Source organism: Vulpes lagopus, chromosome 8, assembly GCF_018345385.1.
Source record: "Vulpes lagopus strain Blue_001 chromosome 8, ASM1834538v1, whole genome shotgun sequence".
Classification (NCBI taxonomy): domain Eukaryota; kingdom Metazoa; phylum Chordata; class Mammalia; order Carnivora; family Canidae; genus Vulpes; species Vulpes lagopus.
Genome location: NC_054831.1, coordinates 24,977,522 through 24,990,633, shown reverse-complemented (window position 1 = coordinate 24,990,633; position 13,112 = coordinate 24,977,522). Strand labels below are relative to the sequence as shown.

Sequence of the window (13,112 nt, the reverse complement as noted above, 5' to 3'; positions counted from 1 at the left end):
CTGCCAGACTTGCCGCCTCCAGCAGCATGAGACAGTACATGGCTGTTACTGAGGCCACGAGTCTGAGGGACTTTGTACTGTACGGCGGGAGGAGGCTAAGACACCTGCTATTCTTCTATATCTCTCTCTACCTCTATCCCTGCTTCTCATAGCTTGCACCTGGAAGTGATGCATAGCACCTTTGCTCACATTTCTTTGGCCAGAACAAGTCACATGGCCAAACCAATCCTCCAGGAGAGGAGGAAATGCAAGCTTAATGTGTGCCCCATGCAGAGGAGAACTGGAATGTTTGGGAACAGGATAGCAATGACCACACCCAGCATTCTTCCCACCTCACCCTGAGCGACCTGCAAAAGTCCATCGGCCTGTAGCCCTAAGGACGCCTTGGCCCACAGAGTCCAAGGCATGGGATAGGCACTTGGGAGTGCACAAGATGGTGTGGTGGGGGCAAGAAGAAAAGATGAGAAGTTCTGTTAGTATTCTTAATCTCTTTCTTTCTATTTTTAACATGCTTTAAACGTGCATAATGTGGGGTGCCCGGGTGGCTCAGTCGCTTAAGTGTCTGCCTGCAGCTCAGGTCATGATCTCAGGATCCTGGGATTGACTCCGCATCAGGCTCCCTGCTCAGCGAGGAGTCTACTTCTCCATCTGCCTCTGTTGCTCTCTCCCCTTCATGCTCTCTCTCTCTCAAATAAATAAGTAAAAATCTGTTTAAAAAAATAAATAAACGTGCATAATGTGTTGCTACAGTAATACATTTTGTGAAGTGTGAAGAGGGGTACGCACAAAACACTTCTTACCACTGGAGCACAACAGCAAACAAATGAGCCTTAGCCTGCAGAGACAGGTCCTGGACCTTAGCCTGCTGCTGGACACTGGGCTGGGCCAGATGGGACTCAGGGATTGATGCTTTTCTCCTGAGAGATCACACAGGTATGTCCCGTGACAAGTGTCCCTCTGTGGACACCAGCAGCTGGTCATTGCACTTTAGTTCTTTGGCAAAAGGTACAGCACCCCTTCCAGTTAGGTCTGGGCTCTGCTCCCCTTGACCACAGAGCAGAAAACAGAGGGTGGGAGAAGAAAGATAGGGAGGATGAGAGAGAGGAAAGGGGGAGAAGGTACAAGAAAAAGCAAAAGAGGGGAGAATTTCCTAAAGTGTAGAGTTGGCACCAAGTCAGAGAACATGAAATAAACTTCCCTTCCTGAGCTGAATCCCCCACCTTTTTAATAAGGTCCTGGTTGATTCTCAGAGCAGAGCCCAGAAATCTCGGTTTCTGAGTTGGAGTCCCAGGGGGCAGGCGTGCATCCAAGGCCCAGCAGGCGCAGGAATGGCCAGGCACCCCACAAGCCGCTGGAGTCCACACACTAGCTTGAGCAAAGCAGAGCTCCCTTCCTGTCTGCCCCACCTTTGACAGGCCACAGGCCGCCTCCTGCACAGCTACCTGTCCCCTCACCAGGCCCTGCTGAAATGACCAGAGCTTAGCCCACAGAGGGAGGGGAGAGCCTGCGGGCTGGCCACAGGGAGGGGGGACGTCCCCACTGCCACTGCCTGCAGGAGACACAGTAACACAAAATGTCATCTGCTGAATCCCCCCTCCTCTCTCCCACCCCAGCCTAAAGTTGGGGGTGAGCTCTGCTAACTCTAAGGAAAGACCAGACCGAATGAACCATCACAAAAATGCTGCAGGGTGTCCTTGGAGGTGGAACTAGATTTTCTAAAAGCAAGTTTCTAAGTTTCCAGTCACTTCTATTTCTAGCAAAGGAGACAGTGAGTCTCCTTTAGAAAAACCTCCTGAGTGGTCCCTTTCAGGAAGTAGATGAAAGGCAAGTCAGCAGCCACTGCTCTCAGGGAGGGCGAGCTGACTCTTGGCACCTACAAGAGTAGGTCAAGCTCCCACGATGACTGCTAGGAAGGAGTGGGTAAATTGGTGTCAGGGCCTAGAAGCCTTCCAAAGAAAGGGATCTGGACGCCTTGTGGATTTTAAAGTGCTACAGCGTCTCTGAAGCACCCCTCACACCGAATGTCTGACTGCTTCCAAGGGGGGAGGCTGGATGCCATCAATCATAGACATGAAGAACCGCAAGGCTGTAGCCCTGGGAGCCCAGACCTTCTGGAGATGATAGTTTTCCCTTCAGGGGGCAAAGCAGAGAGCAAAGAGCAGCATCATGGGGTGATGAGTCTCAGGAAAGAAGGGAGAAGAGAGACACAGACATGCCGTGATGAAATGGGGCTCCGAATTAAATCCTACAAGATACAAAAGGAGCCATGGCCTCCTACCAACCCCAGGCTGCCGACATAGGGTGTATCACATGTTGTCGCATCAGGGCTGGAGCAATCAGAGTATGATCTTTTCCTACTACCAACAAAGAAGCAGGTCCAGGAGCTGAAGTGGCTGGTCAAGGTCGCTGCCCAGTTGGTACAGAGCTGGAAATGCATCCTCATTCTGGCTCTTCCCAACACCCTCTCTTCCCTGCAACCCTTCCACCACCCATAACCTGGCCAGAACCTCAGAGAGGTCTGAGAAAACAAATCTGTGAAATTCTTCCTTCTGTAAACAGATTTTTTTCAGACTTTTGTCATGGAGACCCACTGTGTTGCAGAAACCTTAAAGTGCCCTCTGCTGGAGAAACTGAGAAACCTGTTCACATGTGGATTTTTTCCCCTGGAGTTCCAGAACCACCATCATTTTACACCTGAATGTTTGATGATTCCCTTGGCGTTTGTGACTGTCATCCTTTCTACATTTGCTAAAAAAAAACAAAGTTCAGATGCTATTGCCACCACTCCAAACCCCAAATCTCTAGTTGGAGTACTCTGTCACCATGTCAGTAACCTGATAATTTTTTTTTAAGATTTTATTTATTTATTCACAAGAGACACAGAGGCAGAGACACAGGCAGAGGGAGAAGGAGGCTCCATGCAGGGAGCCTGACATGGGACTCGATCCTGGGTCTCCAGGATCACACCCTGAGCTGAAGGCGGCACTGAACCGCTGAGCCACCAGGGTTGCCCCTGCTAAAATTTTTTAATATTGAATTTGTGCCAAGCACTGCACCTGTTCCAGGAAACACACACTTTGGTTGCCTTCACACTGTCTAAAGCAAAACTCATGTCTTATCTTAGTTCCAGAATGCAATCCTTTATAAAGAAAATAAGCTAGCCGCTAACCTGAAAATGGTAGGTGAAGTTTTTAAATCTATTGTTTCATTTGGTACCTTCCTTCTCGCTTTTCCAAGCTACAGTTCCTAATTATCATGGCCATTTCCCCCAATTATACTGAGGAGGGAGAAAGCTTTCCATCTTTCTATCACTTGCTTTCTCAAAACACCTGAATCACCCCAGGTTTTCCCATCATGGGCTTCACTCAGGTTCAAAACTCTAGCAGCCCCCCTCAGCCAGCAGCAGAGATCTGGCTTTCTCCTCAAGAGAGACAACTTTCTCAGTGACTCAATTTGCCCCTTCCATCTTTCTGCTGGTCCCCTCTCTGTCCATCTTTGTTCCCATGAGTTAGGAACAAAATTATTACATTCGCAAGCCCTCCCCCTTGCCTATTGTGTGCTTCCTCATGACTCACTGGGCTTCTTTGGATGTGTCTCAATTCATTTTGATCTTGTGATCTTGCTTGCTTTGTTCTGTTTTCTTAACCTCTTGGAGAAGCAGCCTCTCAGATTTGCACCCCTCTCTCCAGATGGCCACCTTCCTTTCCAACCAACAGCATACTTGCACTTTCACTGTCCCTGGCAGCAGACCAAGATCTAAACTGTCATGACAGCAAACTCCATGTGATACATTACTAAGAAAGTTTTTTAAAACAAACAAACAAAGTAGGAGGGGAGAGGAGGGACTTTCTGGAGCTTACTCTTAACCCGAGTTCAAAAAATACTGCAATTCAGACCTATCATTTTTTTCTCAAAACCTGAATGCAAAACTGATTGAAAGGAAGGTTTAAACAACCCAAACCAATCCAAACAACCTCTATAATCTCAGGAATTGGACGTGTGATTCTCTCTTTCTAGACCAGCCCAAATTCCAAATTGATGTTTGTCACCAAATGTTAAATTGTTAAGTGTGAACATCTTAACTTTAAGCAACAAAACTGTGCAATAACTTTTTTTTAGATTTTATTTATTTATTAGACAGAGAGAGAGAAAAAGCACAAGCAGAGGGAGACGGAGCAGCAGGCTCCCTGCTAAGCAAGGAGCCTGATGCGGGGCTCAATCCCAGGACTCTGGGACCATGACTGAGCCACCCAGGCACTCCTATATGATAACTCTTAACATCAGAATATTTCTGACCTATGGTCTACATCAGTGATTAACGTATATTACTATGTGTGTGTATTTGATCTCTGCCCTTTTGTGCATTTGATCCTCTTTTCCTGTGAGTACCTGACTCCACACTAAGGCTATAAGTTTCCTCTTTAAACTCCTAGTGCCTAACGCAGTACCCAGAATGGTCAGGGCCCTGAATAAAAGTGAGGAAAGTGAATAGGCTCAGAATTATTTTATGAATCTCAAGTGTTTGCAGAAAGTAGGTATCTGGATCCTGAGAAAGAACAGCATTATCTTATGGCTGTGATTGAGTTGAGCAAAAAGCAGACATTCTAAGGCAGGTGGGTCACTTCCCCTGGCCTGAGTCTCTAGCTCCCTCTGCCGGTGCTCCTTCCAATTGTTCATGAATAAGGTAAATCAAGACTTGGCCTTCTAGGCGTGGCCAAACCTCAAAGCATCCTTGGAGGATGTGATGAAGACATCACATCTGGATCTCAGAAAAAAAAAATCGAGCTTAGAAAACATTAGACAGAGGGCTGCCTACGTGGCTTAGTGGTTGAGCATCTGCCTTTAGCTCAGGGCATGATCCCGGGGTCTTGGGATGGAGTTCCACCTTGGGCTCCCAGCAGGAAGTCTGCTTGTCCTCCTGCCTATGTCTCTGCCTCTCTCTGCGTGTCTCTCATGAATAAATAAATAAAATCTCACAAACAAACAAACAAACATTATTTTAGAACACATTAGAGATAACTGATGAAAAGAAAAATCTTAAGCATTCCATGTTCTAAAGTCATGAGAAGTAAAACCAACTGAATTTGTACAAATTTCTTCTTCTCTAAACTTATCTATTTGAAAAATCTCCAAATAACTGGAAAATTAAGCAACATACTACTGAATAACCCATGAATCAAAGAAGAAATCAAAGATGGAAATTAGAAAACATTTTAAGCCCTCCAAAAGAAAGAAAATATTTTAAGTCAAGCAAAGTGGATATATGATATAACAAAATTTATATTCCGATCAATGCAACCATTAGAGGGAAATTTGCTTTAAACATTTTTATTGGAAAGAAATAAAATTCCTAAACAAATATCCCAATTATCTACATTAAGCACTAGGAAAAAGAGAAATTAAACCTGATATAATCAGGAAGAAAACGAACATTAACACAAAAATCAATTAAATAGAAATGGAAAAACAATAGAGAAAGTCAATGATGCTGAACTTAAGTTAATTGAAGAGATCAATACAATGGATAAACCTCAGCTAAACTGATAAACTAAAGTGAAGGAAGGAGAATACACACAAATTACCAATAGCAGGAGTGAACAAGAACACTACCATAGATTCCTATGGAAAGGGGACGTCATGAAAAACTTTCCACCTAAATTAGACGACTTAGACAAATGGAAACACTCCTTGAAACACAGACTACTGAAACTAACTAAAGTAAAAACGGATAATCCAAGTAATTCTATAGCTACTACAGAAGTTGAATTCTTAATTAAAAGCCATCCCGCAGGGGGATCCCTGGGTGGCGCAGCAGTTCAGCGCCTGCCTTTGGCCCAGGGCGCAATCCTGGAGACCCGGGATCGAATCCCACATGGGGCTCCCGGTGCATGGAGCCTGCTTCTCCCTCTGCCTCTCTCTCTCTCTCTCTCTCTCTCTGTGACTCTCATAAATAAATTAAAAATAAAAAAAAAAAGCCATCCCGCAAAGAAAACTCCAGGCCTAATTGGTCTCATCAGTGAATATTATCAAATATTTAGAAAGAAAAAGAAGACCATCCTTTGGAAACTCTTTCAGAAAATAAAGGAGAGCACACTTTCCCACTCATTTTATGAGATCTTCATTATTTTGACATCAAAACCAGAAAAAGACATTACCAAAAAAAGAAAGAAAAGTAGAGATTAATATCCCTCATGAAAAAAAAAACTAGAAAATTCAATGTAGCAACATACACAAAAAAAAATGAGATTTATCCCAGCTATTTAAGGTTAGTTAAAATTTAAAAATCATAGTTCACCACAACAGGATAAATTTTTTAAAGATTATCTTCAGAGATGTAGGTGAAAACATTGAAAAGATTCTATTTTCATTGAGGTTTAAAACTCTTAGCAAATTAAGAATAGAAGACTTCTTAAATGCATATAGAAATATGAAACACCTCGAGCTAACCTCATACTTAATGGCAAAAGACTGAATGCTTCCATCCTCCATTTGGGAACAGGCAAAAAAATGCTTGTTCTCATGACTTCTCTTCATCAGTAAATTGGGGATTCTAGCCTATGTAATCAGGCAAGAAAAAGGGATAAAAAGAAAGAGTGGAAGGTGGAAAGTAAAATTATCTTTAGCGCAGACTACATGGTCATGTATACAGAGAATCCTAACAAACCTACAAAAGAACTATTAGAGCTAATAAATGAGACTAACAATGTCTCAGTTACAAGGTCAATATACAAAAATCAATTGTATTTCTATATATTAGCAATTAGAACTTGCACCTTTTAAATTAGCATGACAAAACATGAGTAATTAGGGATAAATTTAACAAAATATAGCTAAGACTTATAACTGAGACACATAAGACATTGTTGAGATAAACCAGAGGGTGAAAATAAATGGACAAATATACCGTTTTCATAGATTAGAAAACTCAGTCTTCCCTAACTCATCTATAGATGTGATACAACTCCAAACAAAATTCCAGCAAGGAAAAAAAAATTCCAGCAAGGATCTCTCTTGGAAATTGACAAGTTGACTCTAAAATTTACATGAGGGACACCTGGGTGGCTCAGAGCATCCATCTTTGGGTCAGGTCATTTATCCCCGTCCTGGGACCAAGTCCTGCATCAGGATCCCTGCAGGGAACCTGCTTCTCCCTCTGCCTATGTCTCTGCCTCTCTCTGGGTCCCTCACGAATAAATAAATAAAATCTCTAAAAATGGAATTTTACATGGAATTGTAAAGTGCCAAAATACACTTGGAAAGAAGTACAAAGTTAGAGGCCCTCGCTATGTGATTTCAAGGCATTGTGCAGGGACATTAAATAAGACGGTGTCGTATCAGTGTAGGGACAGACATATAGATGGATGGAAGGCAGAGTACAGAAACAGACCCCCCCCAAGTATATGTTTAATTGATTTTCAACAACTTGCCAACTCAGTGGGGGAAAGTATAACCTTCTCAATAAATTGTGCTAAAGAACTGGACACTCATTATTCATAGAGAAAAACAGTGAACCCTAGGCTTCACCACATATATAAAAATTAACTTGAAGTGAATCATAGACCTAATATAAACACTAAAATCATAACACTTCTGAAAGAAAACATAGAAGAAAATATTTATGACCTTCGGGGAAGCCAAAATATTTTAGAAAAACACCACCAAATGCACAAACCAAGAAAAAAAAAAACTAGCTGGACTTCATCAAAATTTAAAACTTTTGCTCTTTGGGCAGCCCTGGTGGCTCGGCGGTTTAGCGCTCCCTTCAGCCCAGGGCGTGATCCTGGAGACCCAGGATTGGGTCCTGCGTCGGGCTCCCTGCATGGAGCCTGCTTCTCCCTTTGCCTGTGTCTCTGCCTCTCTCTCTCTCTCTCTCTCTCTCTCTCTCTGTCTCTTATGAATAAATAAAATCTTTAAAAAAAAAACTTTTGCTCTTTGAAAGATATTATAAACCACAGACTGGGAGAAAATATTCTTAATATATGTGTCTGATAAAGAACTGGTATCCAGGAACTATAAAGACCTCTTACAATTCAATAATGAAAATACAACCTAGGGGTGCCTGGGTGGCTCAGTCAGTTAAGCATCTGCCTTCGGCTCAGGGCATGATCCCAGGTCCTCGGAGGGAGCCCCAGATCAGGCTCACTGATCAGTGGGAAACCTGCTTCTCCCTCTCCCTCTACTGCTCCCCCTGCTTGTGCTCTCTCTATAAATATCAAATAAATAAATACAATTTTATTATTTTTTAATAAATACAATTTTAAGAAAGAAAAAAGGCAACCTAATTTTTTCAATGGGCAAAAAAAATCAAACATACTCATTTTTTAACTTTAAACAAATTTTTATTACACAAAGGTTGTCACATAATTGGATATTTTTCTACTTTGTACACAATTATTCTTACTCCACAGAAAGGCTGCTTCTTAACTTTTCATCTGGTGATAGCAAACACTAAAATCCTGATTTTAACAGAATAGTAGTAAAAATGCGATTTAAATTGAAAGCAGTACATTGGTGCATGGCTCTTGTACTAAGTTATCAGGAATGTACAAACATCTTTTTATTCAAAAATACAAAATAAATTATCTGTGGGCATGGACAATGACAGCAGTAAACCATTATATGTTGTCAACTGAAACAGTAACTGATGTTTATAGCGATTTTCTTAAATACCAGCCAGCCTTTTCTTTAGTCATTTCCTTCAACTGACTTCTCTGAAGTTATGGTTGAGGAGCACAGCCTTGAGCTTCTTCTCAGTTCATTAAGAATGGTAAAGCCCTATTCTAGGAATCAGAACATGCCGCCTCCCATACCACCTCCCATTCCACCCATTCCACCCATTCCCGGGTCCTTCTCTTATTTAGGAATTTCGGTGACTACAACTTCTGCTGTAGTTAACAGAGAGGCCACTCCAGCAGCATCTGATAAAGCAGTTCTTACAACCTTAGTTGGATCAATGATTCCTTTTTCCACTATATTCACAAAATCTCCAAGCATAGCATTGTAACCAACTTTGGAAGAACTCTGCACGATTTTCTCAACTATCAATGATCCTTCAATACCTGCATTCTTAGCAATGGTCATTGCAGGAATTTTGAGTGTTCTCTTAATAATTTCGATACCAATTCTTTGATTGTCATTAGCTGGAGTTATTGAAACCAAGGCTGGAATGATGCACCAAAGCAGGACATCCGCCTTCCAGAACAAACAATGCCTTTTGCGAGAGCAGCTCCTGTGGCATTGAGGGCATCTCTAACTCTGTCTTTCTTTTCAACATCATTTGTCCCATCAACCTTCAATACAGCTACTCCATCTGAGAGTTTTGCCAGACGTTCATTCAGCTTTTCCCTTTTCATATTCACTAGTTGGGATATCTAACTGTTCAATGATTTCTTAAATACATTTTTCAATTTGAGCCTTGTCACCTTTTCCTTTTAAAAGCATGGCATCATCTTTGGTCACAATGACCTCTCCAACTTTTCTTAAGTCGTGAACATCTTCGAGATTTAAAGTCAATCCTTCTTCCCCAAACACCGCACCACCAGTAGCAATGGCGGTGTCTTTAAGTTGGTTCTTTCTATTGTCACGAAAATCTGGAGCTTTGACTGCCACAACCTGAAGACCAAATTTTAGCCTTTTTAAAACGAGTGTACTCAGAGTTTCTCCATCAACATCTTCAGCAATTATGACCAAGGACTTATGGTGAGCATTGGCAATTTCAAGAGCAGGTACAAAGAACTGGACACTAGGAATTTTCTTTTCACTCAATAGAACATAAGCATTTTGGAATTCACATTTCTGACCTCTCGATGTATTAATAAAGTATGGAGAAATATAACCTCAATCAAACTTCATGTCTTCAATAATTTCTAATTCAGTGTTTTTCCATTCTTTACTGTGATGACACCCTTTCTTCCAACATTTTCCATTGCATCGGAAATGATGTTGCCAATTTTTTTGTCTCCATTTGCAGAAATCAAAGAAACCTGAGCAATTTTCTTCAGGGATTGTTACGGGTTTAGACTGCTTCTTAAGTTCGGTGATTACAGCATCAACAGCTAACATCACACCTCTCTTGATTTCCACGGGATTAGCACCTTTGCTAATCTTCTCGAAGCCTTCCCTGGCAATAGAACCTACTGAGACAGTAGCAGTAGTGGTGCCATCTCCAACCTCTACGTTTGTGTTATTGGCCACAATTTGAACAAGTTTAGTGCTAATATTTTTATATTTGTCTCTTAAGTCAATTGACTTTGTTACAGTCACACCTTCTTTTGTTACTTTGGGACCTCCCCAACTCTGTTCAATAATCACTGTTCTTCCTTTTGGCCCCATAATAACGGCTACAGCATTGGCTAAAAGGTCTACACCTTGAAGCATTAAGGCTTGGGCATCTGCACCAAATTTTACATCTTTGGCACAGGCCTGAGTGAGATGAGGAGCCCGTACTCTGGCTACTGGCAGAGGACTGTGGGTAATCGAAGCATTTCTTCGGGACAGTGGCAGAATGTGCCGGCAGTGAGGCAGGCCATTGGAGGTGAGTGAGGCCAAACCAACCCTTCACAGAGAAAGATACACAAATGGCCCATAAGCACATGAAAAGATGTTCAACATCATTAGCCATCAGGGAAATTACAAGGAAAAAACAATGGTATACCATTGCACACCCATGGGAATGACTGGAATTAAAAAGACCAATACTAAGACAATACAGAGTATTAGTGATGTGGAACAAATTCTCATACGCTGCAGGTGGAACTGTAAATGGTACAGCCAACATTTTGGGAATCTCTTACATGGTTGAACATATACTTACCTCACTACCCAGCAATTCTACTCTTAAGGATATGCCCAAGAGATGTGAAAACAGATGTCCACAGAAAGACCATTCATACATGAATGTTCATAGCATCTTTATTCATAATAGTAAAAAAAAAAAAAAGATAGAAACTGCGTAAAATGTCCTTTAGTAAATGAATGGATAAAAAATGGTGGTAGGCATTCAGGTGGCTCAGTCGGTTAAGCATCCAACTCTTGGTTTTGGATCAGGTTATGATCTCAGGATCATGAGATCAAGTGCCACATCAGGCTCTGTGCTGGGCATGGATCCTGCTTGAGATTCTCTATCTCCCTCTCCCTCTCCTCCTCTACCCTCTGCTGGAGCGTGGGCTCTCTATCTCTTTTTTAAAAATAATGTGGTATACAATAGAATACTACTTAGCCATAAAAGAAATATGCTAAACCGTAGCATAAATGAATCTCAAAAACACTATGCTGACGCCTGGGTGGCTCAGTGGTTAAGCATCTGCTGTTGGCTTGGGCGTGATCCTGAAGTTCTGGGATCGAGTCCTACTTCGGGCTTCCTGCATGGAGCCTGCCTCTCTCTCTGTGTCTCTCATGAATAAATAAATAAAATCTTAGAAAAACCCAACAACACAAAACACTATGCTGAGCAAAAGAAGCAAAACACAAAAGAGTACATGCTGTATAATTTCATTTACAAGACAAATTCAATTTATGGTGACAGAAAGCAGATCAGTGGTTACCTGGGGCAGAGGCAGGGATTAACTGTGGATGAGACGTGGGGTACTTTGGGGGTAATAGGAATATCCTGTATCTTGGATGTGGTTGTATGAATGTATAAATTTGTTCAACTTCATCAAAATGGGGTGTGGTTGCATAATAAATTATACCTCAGTAAATTATAACTCAATAAAGTTAATTCAAAATAGAAAACAAATCCCTAAGCAGTCTGGGGGGGAAAGAGGTTTAATTTTTTTCTTTATTTTTTTATTCATGAAAGACAAAGAGAGAGAGAGAGAGGCATAGACATAGGCAGAGGGAGAAGTAGGCTCCCTGCGGGGAGCAGGATGCCAGACTCAATCCCAGGACCCGGATCACAACCTGAGCCAAAGGCAGATGCTCAACCACTGAGCCACCCAAGTGCCCCAAAAAGGAGGTTTTAAAAACACTAGTAAGTAACATATGAAAAGGAAAACCACCACTTTATGGAGTCCTAGAGGCAGAGGCTAGAAGAAAGGAGATGTAAAGCAAGTGAGATTCTCTGAAATCCTCTCCCCCGCCTTGGTCTCAGGTATAGCTGAGGGCACGAGGGACAGGACCCTGTCTGCGGTCATCTGTGGGCTCTGCTGACTTTTCCTCTGTACCAGCTGTTGGCTGTGTCTGCACACAGTTACAATCACCGTCACCATGGATCTTTCATAGCCACGTTGGATCTGATGGTCTGCAGCCAGACGTCTTCACATGCACTTCTTATTCGATCCTCTCATCTGCTCTTGCTCAGATACCGTCACCTCTGTTACTACAGAAAAGGAGACGGAGGCTCCGAGAACTTAGTGACTTTCCCAGGGTCACACTAACAGCAACAGACCCCCGGTTCAAGTCCAAAGTGCCAAGGAACTTTCTTTTCCAAATTCTCTCACATCCCCTATCATTTTGTCCTTGGGAAAAATAACTTCGGTTGTCACGTAATTAGAATCACCAGGAGGGATAACATGTCAATCACAGACCGATAACAGATCTAAGAGGTAGAGCTGTGATGGGACATTCGCTTTCTCGCTCATGTATTTCCTGCCACGTGTATTTCTCAAAGAAGGGAGTGACGGTAACTGCTCGTTGTGTTCAACTAGGCTTTACTTAGTATTTCAGTTCAACGAATATTCTGCAGGTGAGGCATCATTGGAAGCTGGGAGTAAAACACGGTCTTTGCCTTCCAGAAGCTCAAAAGTCAGCCCTGGACCCTCCTGACCAGCGTAGGCCTGTTTTCTCCCGTGTGTGGTCCTAACACCGACTATTACTTCCTCCCGAAACCCCATGAGCTCACTGCCAGAGCTCATGACTAACAGAACGGAGAAGAGAAGGGTCCACGTCCAGATTTCCTGTTTTCCAAGAAGTACCATGGTGTTTTCCAAATCCGAATGGAGGCAGGATCTACAAGCACAGAACACTGGTGGCCACAAAAGGAAAGAGTCATTTAAATCAGAATCCAGAACAGAGTGCTGTTCTGTACTGGGCTTTAAGCCTCAAGCCTGACATCCTCAAGCTACTTAAGAATTGCTAATGTTACATTTGGGGTCGTGTGTTAACAACACTGC

At 42.4% G+C, this 13,112-nt stretch overlaps 1 pseudogene; it reads right to left on the bottom strand.

Moving 5' to 3' along the window:
* Positions 1–8,765: 8,765 nt before the first annotated feature.
* On the bottom strand, positions 8,766–10,484 carry LOC121498196 (annotated as a pseudogene).
* Between the last annotated feature and the right edge of the window lie 2,628 nt (positions 10,485–13,112).